The following is an 8,894-nucleotide window of genomic DNA, read 5'->3' on the forward strand; positions in this document are numbered from 1 at the left end:
TTTTTTTTTAACTTTTTATTATTTCCCTTTTTCCTTTTTGTTACTATTTATGTTAGTTTTATAAATTATAAAATTAGTTCCTAAAATTGCATTACTACTTATTCTAATGCCACAATAACTTGGGCGCCCAAACAATTTAGTTTAACATTTTATATATTATAAAACGAATTTAATTACTGGTTTTAGCTACTGTTTATTTACTTTAGAGCATTTAGCTATTTTATAAAAGTGTGGTTTCTCCACCATAATTACCTATGCAATATTTGGTTCACTCCGAACATTTTAGTTTTAATATTTAAAAACTTTTATTGTTTGCTTGATTTTGAATTTGAATTTGAATCGGGTTCGAATCAACGTGAGTTTAATGACAGTAATGGAGGTGACGTGGCATCATTAGCTTGGGATTACTGTAGTCTAATTATCCGGGCGTCACATAACTCGACAAAAAATCTCAGTGCGCAAGCTTTAGCATATCCAGGTAAAGTTCTCAATGAACAGAGTTTGTGATGGATGATTCTTCAGTGAATTGCAAAACCAAGAATTCAAGGTACAGTTCGTTAGAAAACATAAGCAATAGCATTCCTTTTTGCATAAATAAAAAAACAGAATCGAAACAATTAATAGGAGGACCACCTTTTGGTTGGCAAGCATTATTGCATCAGCTTTAAGGTCCGTCAATGAAACAAATCCCAAGCATACAAATTGAACAAACTACTGACAGAAAACTGAAAGAACAAAGTAACATAAAAACACTTTGACTAAAAAATGTAGACCTACTGTAATCAGCACTCAAACGGTGCAAATATAAAATGATGCCAGCCACTGATTATTCATGAACACAAACCATACAAATGACTAAAGTGCAGAAAACTGAGTGTCCAAACATGGAAAATTATTTGTTTGACCAACAACTCCCCTATTTCAGTTTGTTTTGAGGCCAGACCAGGTTCAGAATAACAACAATGCTAGACAAGACGATAATGAGCTTCTGACCATGTTGTCAAGCAGCAAGTAGTCGAAGAAGGCGTGGTGGCCGCACTCGTGGGCGATCGCCCAGATGCCGTTCATGACGCAACCCTGCACGACCCAGTAGGTGGAAAGTGACATCATGGAGAAACTTCTAAAGAAAAATAATAGCAAACAAATGGTCTTGGGAAGAGTTCAGATAGTTTCCTAAAAACAGAGCATAATAAATAATAAACAATCATATGTTCAGGATAATTTCGGTCATACAAACCGCATTTCTGGTCACTTAATCTCAGCAATATCATCTTATTATTAAATTTATCACACCTTATTAGAACATTAGTTTGTACCAAGACGAATAGATGCCGAGTCTGTACTGCAGCAAAACCATAAGCGCTCACACATTAGAGAGCAAAGAATAGTAGTACCTAATATGCTAACATATTGCCTTCATGTAGTACTGCACTATTAATACCTAAGAATGGTATACGTGATTTAGAGGAACATAATCTACATGATACACAAAAGTAAATTTTTATCCTGGTATATGCTAGGCTGCAACATAAATTTAAGAAGCTAATATTCCGCAGTATATTGTACTTGATAATCTGAATAGTCTGGCATAACCATTTGTTTGCTTCTAGTCACTTAATCTACAGCAGAAGGGAAGAAAAATGCAGGAAAATAGCAGAAGGTACTGAAAGGATATGGAACACACAGACTATGGGGACAAACCGAAATTGGTAATCATGATACTTATTACCTGAACATGCATTCACATTCATTGGTGTGGCACTTAGTTGTAACTAAAATGCACAAATATAACAAAATATCCATAGTAATAGATACTTTAAGCCCCATGTTGTAATTGTAACCGAGCACATATATAAGAAAATATTATAGATTAAATATTTATTTAGGAATCAATGAAGGTTCGCCTCTTCCCATGCCTTATCCTATGGAAGCAAAATGGAGATGCGTTGCTCCCTGTAGGGTTCACTCGGAAGGGGTAGGAAATCCTGATCAGCAAATAAAATTTACCAAGAGAGAAAAGATAAGTCCATATGCATCAACACTTATATATCAGGTCAAGAGGACGTTCCATTATGTCAACAGAAGTAAGAGAATCTAGATGAAAATATAAGCCAATTCTAAGCATGTCACAGATGGAGCAAAAGCATTATAAACATACAAGTTTGGTACGTATGCTAAATATAAGTAGACGGTGGTGAAGCTCCATGATTATGTCCTTACAGGGAGTAGACAGTCAAATAGAGGCTCTTTGCTACAGGTTAGAAGGCGAAAGCTGATATGTTCCCTTCATATTTATAGAGTGGAAGAGCCCACTCTAGCTTACTGTAATGGTAGCTCTCTTGTCCACTCCTTTGAGAAGGCGAGCGATTACATGGGCATCTCCATTTCCAGATCTGATTGGTAGATCATAGTGGCCTGAACGTATGTGCTCTAGGAGGTGGTTGTTCGTAAAGTGAGTTGGGAAGTACCGCAAACAAAAAATAATCGTGGTTAGGCTGTAGTTTATTAGATAGATTAGTTAGCCAACATGAATTCCTTCTTATTGTCCTTCCTACCCATAAGTGAGAGCAAGGCCAAAGCAGAGCATAGAGCTTTGCAGTAGGATTTGGTAATTGGTTCTGCTCAGCAGATGCAAAAAAGAGGTGTTTTCGGGGTGAGCCCCTGCCAAGCGGCTTTTGATGACGGCATCGTCAACGTTATTATCAAAGAATATAGAATAGCTAAAGGTGTTACCATCCTTTGCCCAACTTTGGAAAATGTTTTGAGACGTGCTTCATTACAAAGGTAATGAACCATAGGTAACATCATACGTAAAACTATACCAAATTTCATGAATTTCTCATCAACAAATTGAGAAAAACATCATTTAATAAGCGAAGCCATGAAAGGGTCTGACTTGGGGTTAACTTTTTTGGCGAGTAACACAGCCCACAGTAAATCTTCCAAGAAACCTACAAACTAAAGAAAAAAATACAGGTAGAACACAAATTTAGTTCTATAAACCAGCATCATACTTTGAAGGGACTATTTCCGGGCCTCACAAGTTACAATTCTACTGGACTACCTTGTTGTTCATCATTCAGCAAAACAACAATGATATACCTAATATTTGCGACTATTCCATACAACAAGTTTTAGTAGTTGAAATAGAACCTAACTGAGAGCAGTAGAGAAAATGTAAAAATGTACCCTACCATTACACAGAAGAAAGTAGATTCACTGATAATATGAACTGAAACATATTGGGAGCATTTTAGTTACCTTCAGATTTTGATTTTCCCTATTTCTCTGACCTCGGCGGGTTTGGTGGTGGTGATCTCGCGGGAGGGAGGCCTTCCCCACCGACCTCCACTTCCTCCTCATGTTGCTCGCTATCTCCATCGCCGTCCTCATCAACTACGGCATCGCCCTTCTTGTCTACCACTCATTGTCACCACACCCTGTCCTGCCCTGTCCTAGCAGGAAGAAGCCGATGACGGAGGCCGACCCGCTGCAGCCACAGGATGTGATGCAGGTGCTCCTCGCCTCCCCGTTCTCTTTTCCCTCTCTCTTCTCTCCGAGTTTTAGATCTTTCTCAAGCATTTGCTGCTGGTGTGTAAGAGATCCATTCAGTTAATCATTTTAACGATTGAGTAGCTACTGCCTCAAAATATCATGCTGCAAATTTTACATTGCCCATGAATTCTCAGTTATTACCTTTTGTAGAATAGTGTCCTGGTCAAAGATCTCCTACCAAGAGCAGAAGTATACCAATCCCGAAATATATCACTTAGATAATACTTCTGGTAATACAAATTCCTTACTTCAGAGGAATCCTGAATAAGTGGATACCATACCATATAGTATGCATTACACATGACAGCAAATAGCAGGTATATGTATTGGTAGGAATAGATATTCGACGGGATGCTTCAGGTCAAAGTTTTTCTCCAGTAGATCACCGAAGAGGCGATAAAAGCTCTAGATCAAGATAACCTAGAAAATACTCCATTATAATTCTTGAAGAGTTATAAATCTAAAGAAAACAAATACAGAACCATCCAAGCTATTAATGTATTAATTAACTATCAGTGGCACTCGGTCAAGTATTTTAGAGAAGAGCCCAAGAGCAAGAAACCAAAGCAGACCCCCGCCTCTCCAAGAAAAACATCTTCAGAAAACCTAAACTTCCATCCTATTAATTATAATCTAACCAGAGAACCATCTGTTTGGATTTGTCCTCAGCAGAATAGGTCAACACTCTCAAACCAAAGAAATACCTTCGCCAGATTTTTATTGGTATCCAACAGACGACTCAAAAACATAGATCCCAATCACATATTATCTGACAAAAAAAGCCTAGAAAAGTATAACATGACATGAAAACGATGGATTAATGTCTACATAAAATTTCCTGGAGACATTGAAGCTCATTCATTTGTGCTCACATGAGAGAATAAATAGATAGTGATGTTTTTTCCTATAGGCTGGTAACAAATCTCTGTATACACCAGATTAACAACCAAACAAAACTAAACCTTGTCTATAAAGAAGGGAAATTTTAAAATTCACTAAAGAACTGGTCTGCATTTTTAGATATTAAACAAAATCAATAGTAAAAGTATTTTTAGATTCTAAAATCCCACTTTGACAAATTTACTGGTCATCAACAAACAATCTTGCATATAATTATTTATTGACAATTATCAGTAACATCGAATGAAAACCTAGGATCTTGCACTTCTAGAAAAATAAATAAAATGGTTTACCATATTCCTTCAATTTTTCACTGTAAAATCCACATGGAGCAGGCTAGCCTAACCATCATCAATGTGAAACTGTCATAGCATGCTAGCAAATTTTATACCTTCATTATATGACAGAGCATACCAACATGGCAAAAGGTCCACACACACTAAAATTCAGTGCCACTATCAGTTACCTTAACCTCAAACACCACACTGCCCCACTCCTCCCTTTGTTCAGCTTGCGTGTACCTTGTCCTGTACACAAGTAATTGCTTTCACTTCCCATTTTGAGAAAAAATCAGTGTACTTTGTGTAATTATTTTTTGTCATATAGGAATAGGATCCTTAGAAACTGACCAAAATAGTTGAATCGCCCCTACTTTTAATTAAGACATATCTACTTCAATAATCCTGAGAAGATGCAATATTCAAAGATACCTTTTAGTCCATCTTGGAGCTTGGAGGGTCATTTTTCCTGTTGATTCTGCAAACACCGCAGGTCTGCTATCTTCCCATTCATGGATGGCGGCCAACTGTTCTCCCTCAATTTTCTCCCATAACATTGCTTCATTTTCCATCTCCTCATTGTCCGCCCATCCTTCACCTGCAGCCGCAAACCCCTATTCAGAAGAGAGCATTGAGCTAGAAAAGTAATGCAAGACTATTTATATGATTATATCACACAAATCATACATGAATCAATCAACACATCATTCTAGTATAGAGAGAGGTTTTTACCATCCACAGACCATTTCAATTCAGAACAACCACCACAGTTATAAACACCGAGGCAGTGGCAACGTACTTCTTTTAACTCAGTTAGATCTTGGTCCTTTTAGATACCCATTCTACTGACCATGTGGAGTTTAAACCTGCAAAAAATGGTTTTCTTAATATAAAGGAGGCATATCACTCATGAAGATATGCATGCATAATTTGTTCTTCACAGAGTATGAAAGAGGCATATCTTAAGAAAGCTAAATAATAATAGTTGGTATAAGGTAATATTCATGAATGAATATGGCAACACCAATAACTACCTTTTGAGAATGGCCATGTCTCATGAAACTCGAAAGCGTTGTGTCACAATAAAAAGATCGCCAACATTCATCATTCATGGCGCTACTCTCCCAACCTGCATGTGAACCGACATCAAATAGATAAGACAAATATTTTAGATAGGAGAGTGTCCAATGGGAAAAATATCAAACTAATCCCAGCAGGATAGATGCATACAAAATACATGACTCGCTGAGATATGAGAACGAGCCAAACTTACCACCGAGCCCTTTCCAGCAGAAGGCACGCATACTTTCCTCTGCTCCGTGGAAGCCATCGGCGCCATGAAGAGCATATCGAAAAGGAACTGTACCGAGCCACCGCCTGGACCCCCTGATCTCCTCTTCCTCCTCCAGGTCCGGGCCTGCTACTTTGCAGCACGGAGGGCGAGCCTCCTGGAGAGGCTGTTGCGGCAGCAAGATGCGGGATGGAGACAGGCGACATGTCGTGAGGGAGGAGAAGGAAGAAAGGGAGGGGAACCGCAGGAGGATGGGGACCTGTCCGTCGGACGATACGAGCGAGGACGGGATTGGGTGCAACGCACGCGGAGAGGATTTGGGCAGGGGCGGCGCGAATCTGGTGGGTGGAGTAGCCCTCGTCGCCCACCTCCCCTGTCCATTCATCCCGCCACCGAGCTCGCATGGGCGATGAGGAATAGCAGGTGGCGGCGAGGCTCTGGGGCGGAGGCCGTGGCGAGGCACGGAGGAGGGATGGAGTAGGCGGGAGAGGCTGTGGGGATCGAGGGGAAATGGGTCTAGGGTTTGGGTGGTGGCCGGTGCGGGAGTGGGACGAGGCGAGGATGGATTGGCTGCAGAATGCGGGGGGCAGATTGGGCAAAACCTCATGCAGGCGGCCTCCGCCAACCCAGCCAACAAGCGCAAGCCCACTCGTCATTGGCCAGTCAAAACAACTGCGAGGTGAAAATCGGGTTTGACCGCGAGGTGAAGATCTTACGGCCCAGACACGCCAGAAAGCCACATCCGACGGCTATCGAAGGTTGAATCGAGGGAGCCATGTCCATGCGAGTTGGCTAGCCTCATTATTGTTTTAAATTTTCAGTAGGTTCAGTAGATTGAGGAGCAACTCTTTGCTCTACTGGTCGGGGTGAAGATACCCAGAACAAGCCCCTCAAAGGAATATGTTCCATAGTAACAAGTGACAGTAAATTTCAGCACACTATATAAATATTTCCTTACCAATTTCCACTTATCAAATGCGCTTCACTCCCTGGCAACAGCGCCAGAAAAGAGTCTTGATGACCCACAAGTGTAGGGGATCTATCATAGTCCTTTCGACAAGTAAGAGTGTCGAACCCAATGAGGAGCAGAAGGAAATGACAAGCGGTTTTCAGTAAGGTATTCTCTGCAAGCACTGAAATTATCGGTAACAGATAGTTTTGTGATAAAACAGTTTGTAACGGGTAACAAGCAATGGAAGTAAATAAGGTGCAACAAGGTGGTCCAATCTTTCTTGTAGCAAAGGAGAAGCCTCGACAAGTTCTTATAATGAGAAAAACGCTCCCGAGGACACATGGGAATTATCGTCAAGCTAGTTTTCATCATGTTCATATGATTCGCGTTCGTTACTTTGATAATTTGATATGTGGGTGGACCGGTGCTTGGGTACTGCCCTTTCTTGGACAAGCATCCCACTTATGATTAACCCCTATTGCAAGCATCCGCAACTACAAAAGAAGTATTAAGGTAAACCTAACCATAGCATGAAACATATGGATCCAAATCAGCTACTTACGAAGCAACTTATAAACTAGGGTTTAACCTTCTGTCACTCTAGCAACCCATCATCTACTTATTACTTCCCAATGTCTTCCTCTAGTCCCAAACAATGGTGAAGTGTCATGTAGACGACGCTCACATAACACCACTAGAGAAGAGACAACATACATGTCATCAAAATATCAAACGAATACCAAATTCACATGACTACTAACAGCAAGACTTCACCCATGTCCTCAGAAACAAACGTAACTACTCACAAAGCATATTCATGTTCATAATCAGAGGGGTATTAATATGCATTAAGGATCTGAACATATGATCTTCCACCAAATAAACCAACTAGCATCAACTACAAGGAGTAATCAACACTACTAGCAACCCACAAGTACCAATCTGAGGTTTTGGTACAAAGATTGGATACAAGAGATGAACTAGGGTTTGAGAGGAGATGGTGTTGGTGAAGATGTTGATGGAGATTGACCCTCTCCCAATGAAAGGATCGATGGTGATGATTTCCCCCTCCCGAAGGGAAGTTTCCCTGGCAGAATGGCTCCGCCGGAGCCCTAGATTGGTTCCGCCAAGGTTTCGCCTTGTGGCGGCGGAGTTGTTGACAACTGATTTTGGCAAAATACAGAGTGAAAGGGTTTTTCAGCATGAGAAAGTTTCATATCGTCGAGTGGGACAACTTTGATGTTTAGGCTATCGCCATTCGACCTCATCTCAGTGGCCGAAGCTATACTCCGAGTGACAAAATTTAATGTTCTGAGTGCTTTTCGGCCAATTATGCCCTCAATATGACCTCAGATGAAGGAGTGCTCTAAAGGAATTGTCTTCGTCTCGTCAAGACAATTGATTCTCATATATGAATCATCTCAATCCGAGTTCATATGCAAAAGTTATAGTCAATACGGTCTGGACAGGCCAGAGACCAAAATGTTACGCTTGACACCAGACACACGTTGATGAGTGTCTGATGCAAAGCGTGAGCAATTCGGCCTTCAAGATGGCCTTTAATTGAAAAACCTTCAACACAGAAAAGTTTCGTCTCGTCGAGCCGATCGATTTTCATATATAATTCGTCTCAATCCGAGGTCATATGAGACTTGGGGAGACAAATCAAGATCAGGCTATGTTTTTGGTCGAGTGAAAACTCACCGGTCGAGTGAAAGCTTACCTTTCGGGTGAAAACCTACCGATCGAGTAAAAGGTCGAGTGAAAAGCTACCGATCGAGTAAAAGGTCGAGTGAAAACCCACCGATCGAGTAAAAGGTCAAGTGAAAACCTATCGATCGAGTAAAAGGTCGAGTGAAAACCTACCGATCGAGTAAAAGGTCGAGTGAAAACCTACCGATCGAGTAAAAGGTCAAGT

General features: G+C 40.7%; 1 long non-coding RNA gene across 5 annotated transcripts; it reads right to left on the reverse strand.

Moving 5' to 3' along the window:
- Window positions 1–617: 617 nt before the first annotated feature.
- Window positions 618–6,652, reverse strand: LOC123091912 (uncharacterized). 5 transcript variants are annotated; one of them, XR_006443782.1, is made up of 7 exons: window positions 6,007–6,616; window positions 5,768–5,862; window positions 5,466–5,599; window positions 5,166–5,331; window positions 4,922–4,982; window positions 3,697–3,975; window positions 618–3,585 (listed from the first exon to the last, which is right to left on the reverse strand). It is a non-coding gene; the product is annotated as an uncharacterized lncRNA (long non-coding RNA). The 5 variants fall into 5 exon arrangements; XR_006443785.1 differs by having other exon boundaries at window positions 618–1,077; window positions 3,262–3,585; window positions 3,697–4,982; XR_006443784.1 differs by having other exon boundaries at window positions 618–1,985; window positions 3,262–3,585; window positions 3,697–4,982.
- Window positions 6,653–8,894: the final 2,242 nt, after the last annotated feature.

The sequence above is a fragment of the Triticum aestivum genome, chromosome 4B (genome assembly GCF_018294505.1).
Source record: "Triticum aestivum cultivar Chinese Spring chromosome 4B, IWGSC CS RefSeq v2.1, whole genome shotgun sequence".
Classification (NCBI taxonomy): domain Eukaryota; kingdom Viridiplantae; phylum Streptophyta; class Magnoliopsida; order Poales; family Poaceae; genus Triticum; species Triticum aestivum.